The 14,944-nt window shown below is 39.4% G+C and overlaps 1 pseudogene; it reads right to left on the reverse strand.

Annotated features, from left to right (window-relative positions):
• On the reverse strand, window positions 1–14,219 carry LOC132430287 (transmembrane protein 59-like; annotated as a pseudogene).
• Between the last annotated feature and the right edge of the window lie 725 nt (window positions 14,220–14,944).

Genomic DNA, 14,944 nt, shown 5'->3' on the forward strand with positions numbered 1-14,944 from the left:
TTAAATTTCTGAATGAGCAAGATTCATTTTTGCAGGTAGAGGCCCTGCTTCTTCGTGATCTTCACCTTTAGATCTAGCAACCACAAGAGAAGAAGCTGGATATCTGTTTAGCTTTTGTTCATTCACAAATTCCAAGTCACCACAGATACCCAGCTCCTCAGAGGGAACATACTGCTCCGCAGCTGTAGCCACAGTTGCACAACAAATCCAGAGCAATACCATCAGGGAGAGGACAAGAGTCACGGTTAAATTCCACCTGGAATAAGAGAGAGACATCTTAAAAAGTCATCACTTTCTCCGTCTTCAAGATAGTTCCTATGTGCTTGTGAACTTCTCGTTTGAAGATCTGAGGACATTTTGCTTAGTGACGGTTCTTTCGAAATTTTAGGCCTCCTGCTCCAACTGTGGTGCATACTGGACTTCTGGCTTCAACTGGAATATAACTGTTTTTCCATCATCAGCTTGAAAACAAAAAGTCCACGAAGAGGTTATGAAGCTCTGTGCAGAGCCTTTTATTATTTATTTATTTTTAAAAACAACAGAAACTTATTTCTCACAATTCTGGAGGCTGGAAGTCTGAGATTAGGGTGCCAGCATTGTCAAATGAGGGCTCTCTTCTAGGTCGCAGACTTCTTACTGTATCTTTACATGGTGGGAGGGGCTGGGGAGTTCTGTGAGGTCTCATAAGAATACTAATCCCATTCATGAGGGCCCCACCCTCAAGACTAAAGCACCTATCAAAGGCCCTACCTCCTAATACCATCACATTGGACATTCTTTTTTTTTTTAACTTTGTATTTTGTATTGGAGTATAGTTCATTAACAATGTTGTGTTAGTTTCATGTGAACAGCAAAATGATTATTGAAGATCTTGTTTTTTCAGGAACAGGCCTTCTCACAGGTAAACTTGGAGTACCTTTTTGATTTTGGGGGTGGGCTGGGGCATCATTTTGGTGGATTTGTGCCAGGATGTAGTGGGATAGAGCTGGACTAAGGAGAGGTGGGCATCTGAAGCCTCCAGATGAGAAAAAATTCTCTGCATGAGGGCAAGTTAATTTTCAGGAAGCTTAGGGATTCAAAGTCAAGGAAAAACCATAACCTTCAAGTAGGCTGAGAATGAAAGATAAAACACAAAAGATCAGAAGTTTCTTATGGGAGAGCAGAAGCAAGAGTATGGGTCAAGTGAGAGAACTAAGTGTATTTCCATGAAAAGAATAGGGTGTCCAAGGCTGGTAGCTATTGGATCCCTTCCTGCCCCCTAAGGAGTGTGTGATCCTGGCTTAAAAGCACAACATCATAGAGATAAATGAGTCCTTTTTCTAATGTCCCAGCATCTTTTCAATTCCCCTTTCCCTAAGCTCTGAACCACGGAAGGCATCTCGTGTTAAGAAGTGGATTTGTGGGCCTCTGAATAAAAAGTTGTGGCTTTCTACAGAATAGTTCCTATTCTAAAATCACCAGCCAAAGCAACATTCTGTTCAGAAAGTGGTAAAAATATGATTAGGGGCTTTTCATATATGTTGCTCTGTATAGTCAAGTTAAGAAGCCTTTTCTGAGAGCCTTTTAAGAGCTTGGCACTGGACCAGTTATCATCTTTCAGGAATAACAGTGTCATATTGTACAAGAACCTTGTAAAATCCATGCAAAAATATAGCAAAGGGCACACTTTCTCTTTCTTTCCAGCTAGCTTTTCTCTTTAAAAGCAACCTCTATCTATCAAAATCAGTTAACATCTCTTTCTCTAATATATCATGAAATACCTATCTATGATGTTTCTCTTCCAACATGCAGACATCAATAAAGTGTTGGCCAACCTCTCTCAAGGAGAGTATTACAACATTCACTTGGAAACAATTATATATATATATATTTCATAGTCATTTGTCAAAGCTTCCTAAAACATCTGAATTTATGCAATAGCTACTGTATCAGTCAGGATTATTAAGTGGAAGCAACAGTAATAACTCTCATTTGAGCAGAACATTTGTTGAAAGGTTATTGAGCAGCTCTCAGAATCTCTGAAAATGGTTAGAATCTATGTAGCCAAGGACAATGCCCTAAATGACACTGAAGAACTTGTCTGGTCTAGACATCACTGCACTCTCTTGGTCATGGGCACCACAGTATACTATGCAGACACCATCAACACTGGTCCATGACACTAGCTTTGGATACATGGTGTAGTTTACTACTGATTCAGCCTTACCACTGACGCCACCCTCTGGAGAATAGACTCTACGCAGTTACCATCTTTTGCATTACTAATATATGATTCAAAGAGCAGCTTGGGTGCCTGTGATTGGAGGAGATTGGATTACATCCCTGAGCCTCAACTGCAAGGAAAGCCAGGAAAATGAGAATTTGGAATTTTCTATTTATTTAGTAGGAAATTATATTTGTCTCATTGGCTAGGAATTTCTGAAATGAGTATAGAGGGAAGCATTTGGTCATGTCTGTAGAAATTTTTTTACTGCTATTCTCTGGCTGGAGTGTGAGGTTTCTGTTGACATACAGTGGGTAGAGGCCAGAGATGCTGCTAAACATCCTACAGTGCACAGGACAGGTCATGACAACAGAGAATTATCAGTAGTGTCTTTGTTGAGAAATACTGCCCTTAATAGAAAAGGATTGCACATACACGTGGCCAAATGAATGACAAATAATCAGGCAGTAGATGGTTTGCCACCTTGGGAGTTTGGTTCAAAACCTGGGTAAAATTTGCAACTGACTCCTGTACAGAGAGGGAAAGGAGAGGTCGAAAAAAGAGGCAGACCACTCCATATTGGTAGGTGGCACATTTAATAAGCAAGGAAAGTTACGTACAAGACTTGTCTTGGAGGGCCACAAAATGAGTAGATCTCTGCATCTACCCACTAGAATCTTGAAAGTTTATATAGCAGCCTTGATAAGTTCAGTCACGTATTCAGTCCAGATGGTCTCAACTACACATTGCTCTCTCAAGGCTGTATCTTTAAAATTGCTCCCACTATGAGAACAGTGGGCAGAACATACATTTCAAGGAAAGGAGAGGAGATAAAGAGCTTCTGATTGCCCAGGTCTAGCTTGTGGGTCAACCAGTGATCACGTCCTCTGGATGAACTCCTCCAACAGCAGTGACCAAAGCTCTTTTCTTTTCTTCTTTATTTGGTTTGTTTTTACAGTTTCCATGCTTTGCTTCAATTATACTTTTCTATATTTTGTGAGAGAAGACACATATGAAGCAGATGCAACAGATTCACTATGAACAAGGAAACATTTCAGAGAAGTCAATAACTTACCTGAGATAACACAGATAGTACGTGACAGAATCATGACTGAAACCCATAAAGGATTTCAAAGCTCATGTCCGTTCCACTCTGCCATGCTTTTTTCTATTGTTATCTGGGACCACAGACAACACATTTATGACAAGATTTTTACGCTTTTGTAGAAAGTATAGATATAGCACGCAACAAAATGGGAGTAAGTCCTAATTTCGTTGATGTGCTATAACCATCTGAGTTGATAGTGTACTCAACCTCCATCCCACTCCTCCAGATTACTTAGGGATCTTACCAACCTGTTTCCAGAAGAACTTAAGACAAATGGAACTGGCAGTGATATATGTCTAATTAAATGAGTAGTTTTTACTCTCTCCTTAAGACAGGGCCCAGAAAGTAGAAGGATGCTAAAGCAGCAGTGACATTCCTGAATGGGGGTGTAGGAATATTATCCTCTCTCCTCTTTCCTCTCTCCACATTATGCTGTATCCGTTCCACACTTGCCTCCAAGGCAATAATATTTTCTGCTGAGCACAGCACTGCGGGTAGAGGATGTTCTCTCCAGCTCCAGAGAAATCCACTGCAGCCTGAGGCAAGCACTTGCATCAGCCCTAGTTGCAAGGTCTGGAGCAGGTGATTCAGATCTAGCCACGCACTTCAGACGTGCCTGCAGAAACAAGCAGAGGATCCCTTTGGAAACCCTTGTCTTATATAATTTGTGTCAATTAGTCTTTGGCTTTGACACTAGCTATGAAGTCCATATAACATAGTGTATTGTTTTGGAGCAACCATCTTCAGGTGGCAGAAGAAATTTTCCAATCCTCCAGCCTCCAGGGAGCATATCTGAGCTCTGGCCCCAGAGACAAGGAGAGAGAACATAATCTTTGGACAAGAGTAAGCACTTGGATTTCTGGTCATATCTGGGGAAGCCTTCAGTAAGTTACAGACACTAGACTTTTTGATAAGATGAGAATGTGTGAATGCAAAGGTTGTGTTTCAGGAAATTTATTTACATACTATATTATACAGCAGGTTATTTCAGTTCTTATATGTTAATGCACTTAATTATCCAAAAAGTCCTATGAGAAAGATACTGTGTCATTCTGATTTCCAGTTTACAGAAGATATGGCTGAGGACTGGAGATATTAAATTATATGGCATTATTACATAGTAAGTAGTAGAGTTGTACCCAGGTCCATATAACTCCAAATCCTGGAGTCTCCAATACAACATTTATGCTGCAAATCAGCCTTTGCTTTTCTTCTTACAGGTGAGAGTATCACCAAGTTTTGTCTTTCCACGTTTTGCCATTTCACCTATGCATTATGGAAATGATCAATAATAACATGGGCTTCGCAGCTTCTCCAACTACAAGGGGGCACCCTTAAAACTCTGGGAAAGGACCTAATATATTAATAGAGGGAGAAAATCCAGACTCCCAATCCTCCATCCTCCATCCTCCTCACTCCCACCAAAACTAGTGTTTTTTCAAAGTAAAGGTCATGACCTTTTAAAGGATCTTCAAACCAATTTAGTGATCCAAAACCAGCCTTAAAAAAGGAACTGGCTAAAACACAAGATATGAGAGCACATCATTCACATCCAGTGAGGGTAATATTATGTGAAAAGCTTTTCCATTTTTGTAATATATAATGAGGGTTATTGTAAATATAAGTTGTATTTCTTACTGTGGGCCACGTGGGCAACAAGCCACCGGATGTGCTTGGAAGCTACAGTGAGACCCACAAATCATTACAACATTACCTGAGCTGAGGAGGGTGGGATGGATGGAGTGAAGAAACTTTGTCATGGAGTCCAATACCTCAAAAGTACAGTGGTTGGGAAAAATAAACACACACATGCACACTCCTTCTCATCTAGTTCTTCTTGTCCTTTATCAGCTCTTCCCAGGACTTGGAGGAAGGGCTCTATAACTTGAGGAACCTAATATTTATTTAGCATCTATAGTGTTCCAGTTGCTTCACATGCATTACTCAACTTATCCTTTATAAGCCAATAGGGTGACTAGAATCGTCTGATCTCGGATAACAGCCTTAGTCTCTGTGGTAACTATGGTTTTCATCTACTTGGTAAATTCTCATTATTACCATTCTTCCGGTGATAGGCCTCCCCATCTGGAAACAGGAGTGTACCTCCTTGGTCACAGTGACTGGGTGACTGGATAGGAAGGGAGGGAAGTGGTCCACCTTGGGGCAATTGGAGTCACTCACCTGGATTTTGTGCTGGAGCTGGCAGTGAAAACTCCTCCTTTATCATTGACTTTGAGTACTATGAATGTAATCCCAGAGCTGAGGGCAGTACTGGAAGAATGCAGGGAAAACATAAAAGGAGAACAAAGTTCTTTTGGTAGTGAGTTCTCTGTCCCAATCCTTGAGGTTTCTTTGCTGGCCTTGTTCTAGATTATGTGAGTCATCCAATATCTTTCCAATCAGTCACTAAATCCTTATGCCAGTAAAAAGTTGAGTTTTTATCAATTTCCACCTTGAAAGTCCTAACAGAGAATATGCAGCCACTTGAATTTGAACCAGGTTTGCCTGACTTTAAAGTTTATGACTTTGCATTGGAATAATTCATAGTATCTTACATGTATCTAGGCTCCTGGAAATACTTTTTGGCCACCATCGTTTGTTCCTGGATAGCTATCTTTTCAAGTCTTTTATAGCCAGTCCATATCCTGTTTTAGACAATGAGGTGAATGATGTAATCCTTCCTTTCAAAACACTATGGAGAAAGAGGAATTTGGGGTCCGTAGAGAATGACTTATACTCAGAAAGACAGGCTAGTCGTGGGGCTAAGCGTGTGGGCTCTGGTGCTGGTATTCCTGGTTCCAGGTCCTGGCGCTTCAGGTTATTAGGTGCGTAGACTTGATCAAATTACATCACTTCTCTGTGCCTCATTTTGCTCTTCTATAAAGTGTAGGTAATTGTACCTATCAAGAATGTGCTGTGAAAAATTAAATAATTAGTGCACAGAGACCATTCAGAATAGTGCCTACATATACTTAAGGAATGTTTGTTATTATTACTTTCTTGAAGTATTAATTTTCATCATTTTTTCTTTTACAAAGTGAAAAACTCTCTTCAGATAGAATCTTACCTAAAGTCCCAAAACAGAAATTAGATAACAGAGATGCTTTGGGAGGTAGGATGGGGTTCCTGGATGTCACTCAGTCTCAGCTCTCCTTTTATAGCATCTCTAATAGACAATATTTGAATTTATTGAACTTTTACTCAGTGCCACATTTTGTGCTGTTTGCCTGAATTTTTTCATGTAATAAGTACAATGACCCTGTGGGGTAGGTATTATTGTCTCCATATAGAGATTTACTTACTTACAGGTGATGAAACTGAGGTTTTTTGAGGGTAACTTGCCAAGGGTCACAGAGTCAGTAACTGTCAAGACTGGAGCCAGATATGCCTGATATCCCTGAACCAAATGTTCTTAACCATCCCATCATGCTGCTTACCCTCAGGGCTCAGGAACTTGACTTTAAAATAAGCCACTTTTTTAGATGACTTGGGTTATCCTTGTATCTTGAAATGATGAATTGGTTGTACTCCTGGATTTTACGCAGGAATTAGTTTTAGAACACTTATTTTTTTATGTGAGTTCGGGAATTAAATTGAATTATATATTTATAGCATTAAATTATATTTAATTATAATTAAATGACAGCATTAAATTATATAAGGTGTGAATCCAAAGAACCTGGATCCATTGGGATGAGTATAAATATTAGGCCATGGAAGCCAGACTAACACAAGCATAATTATAAAAAAGACTTAATTAACAAAGAAGCAATAAAATGCTCAGACTAAGTTAGAAGACTATAATTTTATTGAATACTTATATTCTTTGGTTCAATGTTCAGCATCATAAAAATCACAGGAAGCTCCTGGAAAATCTTATATAAGAAAATTTCTACTTTCCTGAAAGCCAAAACCTTTGTGATATTTGATGTTGGGCAACCCTCTTCTCAGAGTAGATGTTTTCATGGCATTCCCCTTGATAATAATTTATCTCCTTTTTATAATGAATTCTTCAGCAGGAAGGAACTCCCTTAATCCCAGGGGCTGCCATCTTGTAGTCTCTTTCCCATTGACATCTGGAAACTTGTCAGAGGGAAGGGTCTGTTTTTTTCCTTTATGTATCCTTCCACTGCTAATTAGGTGGCAATAAAAAACTTCCAGACTTTGTGCATTTTAAAGATCACAAACCATATGACTGTCTCCCATCTCCCTGACCAAGGCCTGAAAGGATAAAAGAAATTAGTACAGGACCACGGACAGAGTCAAATAAGATCCTTATCTCGATTGGAACAAATGCCTTTGACCAAGAGACATAGATTACTTGAAAAGAGACAGCTAGTGAAATCAACACCATGATCTTATGTCCTTGCTCCTTTTGAGAAACTGCTGGGGCTGCCCCTTGGGTGAATCCAAATGGAAGCCAGAGGGTGCTGAAAGGTCTGATTTAGTCCATACAAATCAGCTTATAAAGGCAGAGATCAAGAAGGAGATGGGTGGAGAGTAGACTGGATGAAGAAATGGTGACTGTCTAGTGTGGATGTGACTGCACACACACACATATACACGTGCATACAAACTTAATGAAAATTCACTCTCTGCCAGTCATTAGTGCAAAATTGACTCCTTGGCTGCAATAAGGGAATTTTTAAATTATTAGTGGAGCTAGGCTAGGTGAAAAGTTTCTTATATTAAAATTTAGACTCATTGCAATTAGTTATAGCTCTAAATCAACCAGGTAGAAAAATTGATACGTAAGCCAATTTATTTCTAGAAATTTGCAAATAATTGTATCAGATGAGATTGCAGAACAAAAATCCCAGTAGTCTCCCAGGAGACAATTTTTTTTTTTTTTTTTTGCGGTACGCAGGCCTCTCACTGTTGTGGCCTCTCCCTCTGCGGAGTACAGGCTCGGGACGCGCAAGCTCAGCGGCCATGGCTCACGGGCCCGGCCCAGCCGCTCCGCGACATGTGGGATCCTCCCGGACCAGGGCACGAACCCGTGTCCCCTGCATCGGCAGACAGACTTCTCAACCACTGCGCCATCAGGGAAGCCCCAGGAGACAATTTTTGTAATGACATTATTAAGGCTGGCAGTCACTGGGAACAAGGGACTAGAGGAAATGATCAGAAATATAATAGCTCTCTAGCCCTTCAGCACAGATTATTTTCACAGCAAACCATACCTTTTGCAGAGGCTGACACTACATTTCTATTCCACGTATTAACTTTACTGATCTACAGTGGGTCTAGCTGTATAGTGAACCACTGAATTCTTATCATGAGGAGCAGTCCAGCTAATATAAATGCACTTCCAAGGGATTCAAGCACGTAATCCCTAAGGCTGAGAAAAATGTGTTCCTTTGTGGATAACATGTATATATAGCTTCAGGTTTGCATTGGAGTAGGTTTTCAAGGTTTTTGCTAAAGGGACCTAAATTTCAGAAGTTACATAAAGTGAACTTGATTTCATCCCTGAAGATTTTAACATTTTCAAATTAATAAATGTGCAAATAACAAGGGGATTGTGCAAGAAGTGAAATAACTGACATTGCCCCTGTCTTTTAGGATGTTAGGGTCAGCTTGGTGGCTGTACTGTAGGGTATCAGCTTCCTGAAACCATGCCCCGGGAATCTCTTGGGCGGACACTGCACCTAGGAGAAAAAGAAATTCGCTCTGCCTTCTAGTACAGACTCCCAGCTCTCAGGTAATATGAACATCTCTCCTGACTCCAGTCCCTGAAGGACATAACCTTTTTGTTAAAACCAACAGCACAATACCTAGTCAGAGACAGGGAAGGAATTGTTTCACCCTAGAGGACCTGATAGGAAAGTTCAAAAGAGAGGAAACAGGCATATGTTAGAATAGCACCCCAGCTTCCCAAGATCAACTTTCTTAGTCCATTCAGGCTGATAATAAAATACCACAGACTGGATAGCTTCGAAACAACACAAATTTATTTCTCACAGTTTTGGAAGCTGGAAGTCTGAGATCAAACATCTATTATGTTAAGTCATTATTTGTTGGGGTTTCAGCTGTTTATAGCTAAATAAATTCTTAACTTTCCATCAGTCTCTTAAGAGAGAAAGATCATTCTTCAAGTGATTAGGGGATTTAAAAAATCACAAAAGGATGATCATACACCCAAAATGGTCACTTCTACTAACTGTAAGAAACATTTCATTGATAAATATCAACGCAATTGACAATTCCTGTTAAAGATTGTGCATGTGTGTGTGCACACACATTGAAGGCTGTCTCAGCCTCTCCCAGTTGATAAAAGATGACTATAATAAGATCCTTGCCCAGGTATATTTTGGAAATTTCATTGATATGTGCATTTTTTGAATTAATGAGATGGTAATAAATAGAACTAGAATTTACTGAAACGAGTTAGAAATATCCAAGAAACCAGTTGGATCCTTGATGAGGAAGTAAGTAGAGGCATAATCCCTGAGTTTCTGGGAATGGAGAGAGAAAATCTAAAAATAATCTAATGTTAGCCATGGATTTGAGGGTTACTTGTTTGTATACCCGTGTATCATGTCCTTGGCCGTTGTGATACATAACACAGTGAGGGACTTAGTCCGCTTGGGCTATAGAGTCATTTGAGTAATATAATTTTAATTAATTGTATGTAAAAGTATATAATTTAATTAATTATGCCATTTCATTGACCTGTGCTAATGGCAAAAGCACCATTTCCCAAATAATAAATTAGTAATATAATGAATTATTGGACTATTTCTTTTTTTAATTTTTATTTTTAAATTATATATATTTGATTTACAATGTGTGATTAGACTATTTCAATCATTAGTGTATTTCAAATTATTTCTCTTTTATTTACATTTTTGTTTTTTAATTAACAAATAACGAATGGCATATCTGCCAAGGATGTCTTAACTCTGTGTAGCTCAGATACTGCTAAGAATAACTGGGAATATGGGGAGAGGAATGATTCTCTTTAAGTACGGTTTGTGCCTTTTGTTTTGCCTTCTGTCTCCAAACGTGAGTATGTTCACAGGTAAGTATGCTTTTTCTACAGAATGAGTATGTGAAACCTACATCCCATGGCTCATGCCATCTTTACTTTGCCATTGTCTACAAAAGCTGTACTGTAAGGCTACTTTTTTGGTTTTGCCCAGTAGAAACTCAGGTATAGTATGCTGGTATTTATTGGTATTCTGGTAACAAATGACTAATGGAAATTGAATGCTTGAATGATAGTATTCTATTCCTTTAAGTGGTTTTAGTTGTTCACATCTTCAGTGTTTTAATGTAAAGCAGGAGAACAAAAACAAAAAAACGGAAAGAGGGAGAGAAAAATGAATTAATCAGGAGGGGAGAGCCAGTTTTATTCCTTCATGAGTAAGTAAACTTGGGAAACATAAGAAACTGAGCTTCAATATCCTCATCTGAGAAATGGAGAATATAATACTTCAGAGAGAATCGTTGTTTAGAAGAATTAATATCATGTGCGCAAGATGGAAAACTCACAATGGGTACTCAATAATTATTCATGTCCTTTCTCTTATGAGAGGATCAAAGCTAACACAGGCAGACAGTACTTAATCTCCTTTGGTTTTAGCTTCCTCAGCTACAGGAGAGCATATTCTAGGTGACCTAAAGTGACCCCATGCTCAGAGTCGCCACGCAGTATACGACCAGGCCTGAGACTATGGGGTTACTTCTATTCCAGATGTAAAGTTTCTTTTAACGCTTTACCATTTCTTGGTTTGCATGACTAATACAACTTCTGGGAATATAAATGATTAAAGTGTAAGTCATGGTGATAACCTATGTCAGCAGCTACAGCAGTGATAACTAGAGAAAGAGAGGGAGAGAGGGAAAGAAAATGAGTAACACTGGACAATTAGAAAGGGGATTCGGAAATTTTCACTGAGTTCTCATGTTCTTTCTTCATGAATATACAGATATATTTAATTGCAATCTTCTCTGTATTTTAATCTTTTTATTTCAGAAACCTTGGCTAATCTTTGTATATCACTTTCTATTTCCATAGGTGTAAGAGTCTCTTCACAAAGTTGTGGGAGTGGATATTCTTTTTTTTTTTTTTTTTGCCTCTCACTGTTGTGGGCCTCTCAGTGTTGTGGCCTCTCCCGTTGCAGAGCACAGGCTCCGGACGCGCAGGCTCAGTGGCCATGGCTCACGGGCCCAGCCGCTCCGCGGCATGTGGTATCTTCCTGGACCGGGACACGAACCCGTTTCCCTTGCATCGGCAGGCGGACTCTCAACCACTGAGCCACCAGGGAAGCCCACTATGCAATCTTTTAAAAGCTGTTTTTTTGCCAAAGCTCAACTGTGAAAATAAATTATTCAGATTTGCAATGTATGCTGATGTGTTTAAATGATTCAAGACTTCAGCCCAGCCTTGTAAGCCATTAGCAAGTTTATTTTACATTATATAACTATATCTATATGTCTTTAAGCGTTTAAATTTCTAACTCTTCTGAACTTAATAGTCTTGTTGGCAACTAGACTTCTGCAGATTATTACGTCTCTGTCTTCAAAACAGAAAATGTCTATATATTTCAAACTCAACTCCAGCTTTTTCAAAATGCCATCAGCCAAAGATCACATCCACAGCACATTAAAATACAAAGGTCTATGAAGCTGAGATAGATTCATTTGGGACAAAGGATCTATTTCTCACACCAAGGGTTAACTTGAATTTAATTCCTACAATATATGAAAATTTAATCTTTCAAAGATTCATAAAACATTTAAACATATACTTTTTTAAAATAAATTTATTTATTTATTTATTTTTGGCTGCACTGAGTCTTCGTTGCTGCACATGGGCTTTCTCTAGTTGCAGAGAGCAGGAGCTCTTTGTTGCGGTGCACAGGCTTCTCATTACGGTGGCTTCTCTTGTGGCGGAGCATGGGCTCTAGGCTCATGGGCTTCAGTAGTTGTGGTGCATGGGCTTAGTTGCTCCGCAGCATGTGGGATCTTCCCAGACCAGGGCTCGAACCCATGGCCCCTGCATTGGCAGGTGGATTCTCAACCACTGCACCACGAGGGAAGTCCTAAACATATACTTTTTAAATTTTAACTTTTTTGGCATCTTGAGACTTAAAATAGCTCCCAAATTTTCAGTTTTGTGTTGCATAATGTTTCAGGTTAGAACGGAATCAACATTTGACATTATCCTATTAAAAAAAAAGAAATCACGGTTCTTATTTGTAATAACATGTCCCCCAAAAGATGTTTTTTTCTTGTTGTTTTGTTTCTGTTTTACCTGAATGGATCAAGCCATTGACTTGACGACTTCAGGAAAGAGACCATAGAAGCTATAACTGATGTTCTGTATGTACAAATCTCTGTTAGGAGTAACACACACACACACACACACACACAAGATATTTAATAATTTTGTTTTTCTTTAACTGAAAAAAGTTACATGACAGGAATAGAGTTAGCAGATTAAAGTATGACAAATATTTGAAACATCTGGGACATACTTAAACTAAAAAATTATTCGTTGTTAACTTTATTTGCTGAATCTGACAACCCTAGTCAAAAAGAAATTTGTGATCTTGAAATTAGTGAATGAACAATCTCTTCCAGTAAACTCAGATATTTGAAATTTAAGTACACAAGTTAAACCAGCCTTTCTATGTTTTAATTATAATTTCTTACAATTCTTCCTGCCTTCCCCCTACTGCTCAGTGAAGAGTTTAAAAAAAAAAAAAGTGTATTCAAGAAGAGCATTTATTTTGTAAGAGTATTTAATAGTTAAGAAAAGGCAAATAATTTGAGACCACATGGCATTTACAATGTAAAAATTAAACATCTGGGGCTTCCCTGGTGGCGCAGTGGTTGAGAGTCCACCTGCCGATGCAGGGGACACGGATTCGTGCCCCGGTCCGGGAAGATCCCACATGCCGCGGAGCGGCTAGGCCCGTGAGCCATGGCCGCTGAGCCTGTGCGTCCGGAGCCTGTGCTCCACAACGGGAGAGGCCACAACAGTGAGAGGCCCGTGTACCGAAAAAAAAAAAAAAAATTAAACATCTGTTGCAGTCCAGTGAATAGCAAATTATAGAATGTGTCTCTAAAACTATGAAAAATACTGTCTTTTCTCTCAACTTTATTTTAAATATATGCATTTTCAGAAGTAATATCATGCCATCATCTTTAATTTCATTCTGTAATTTTGTAAATATAAAGTATATTTACACTTCCTTTAGAATGTGTCTCTTCATAGCTACTTCCTTTATTTCCCCTCATTGCTCTAATCATGAATCCTTTTCCTTTACAGTAATTCCCCTATGAACAAATGAGTTCCATTCTGAGAGCAAGTTCATAAGTCCAATTTGTTCGTAAGTCCAACAAAGTTAGCCTAGGTACCCAACTAACACAATCGGCTATAGAGTACTGTACTGTTATAGGTTTATAATACTTTTCACACAAATAATACATAAAAAACAAACAAAAAATAAAGAAAACATTTTTAATCTTATAGTACAGTACCTTGAAAAGTACAGTAGTACAGTACAACAGCTGGCATACAGGGGCTGGCATCGAGTGAACAGGTCAAGAAGAGAGTTACTGACTGGAGGAGGGAGAAGAGGTGGGAGATGGTAGAGCTGAGGGATCCTCAGCAATAGGAGACGGAGGGCGAGCTGCAATTTCACTCACGCCTGACGCTGATGGCACAGGGTCTGGTTCCTCGCTGGATTCAATTCTATCTACCCTCTTGAAAAAACGATCCAGTGATGTCTGGGTAGTAGCTCTTTTTTTCTCACGATAGATGACACGGTAGCACTGGATTGTGTTCTGAACGGCTGCTGCAACCTTCGTGTACCGTTCTGTGTTTGCATCCTGTGCCTCAAAAACTAGCAGTGCCTCCTCAAATAAAGAAAATCCTCTTGCCATTTCCTGCATCGTGAATCTCTCTGGTTCTTCAGTTACTTCTTCCTCTTGTCCCTCTTCATCCTTTCTCTGGGCCTCCAATTCCATCAGGTCTTCATTAGTAAGCTCCTCGTGTTGCACAGCAAGGAGTTCAATGCAGTCATCCTCTTGCAGATCTACCTCCAGCTTCTCGCTGAGGATCACTAAGTTGCTGAAGATCTCTTTGGACTCCTCATCCACCTTCTCAAATCCACAAAAATCGTGAACAAACTGTGGCTAAATGTTCTTCCAAACCCCATTCATGGTGACGGCCATAACCTCACACTAAGCAAAGTCAATGTTTTTATGGCCTTGTAGATGTTATAGTCCTTCCAAAATTGTTGTAAGGTTGTTCCTGATTCATCACTCGCTTTTACTGCCTGAGGAAAAGTGTGATGTAAATAATATTTCTTGAAAGCCGCTATAACTCCCTGGTCCATAGGTTAGATGAGCAACGTAGTATTTGGTGGCAGATGCACTACTCTGACACTGGGATGAAAGTCGTCCATGAATCGGGGGTGGCCCAGAGCATTGTAGAGCAGCAAAAGAATGTTGAATGGGACATCCTTCTTTCCAAGCAATATTTCTCTACCTCTAGGATAAAGTGGTGGAGAAACCAGTCCTGGAAAATGGCCTGTGTAACCCAGGCTTTGGGGTTACTCTTCCACACAACAGGAAGAGAGCCCTTGGCTATGTTTTTAAGGGCTCTTGGGTTCTCT

Source organism: Delphinus delphis, chromosome 8, assembly GCF_949987515.2.
Source record: "Delphinus delphis chromosome 8, mDelDel1.2, whole genome shotgun sequence".
Classification (NCBI taxonomy): domain Eukaryota; kingdom Metazoa; phylum Chordata; class Mammalia; order Artiodactyla; family Delphinidae; genus Delphinus; species Delphinus delphis.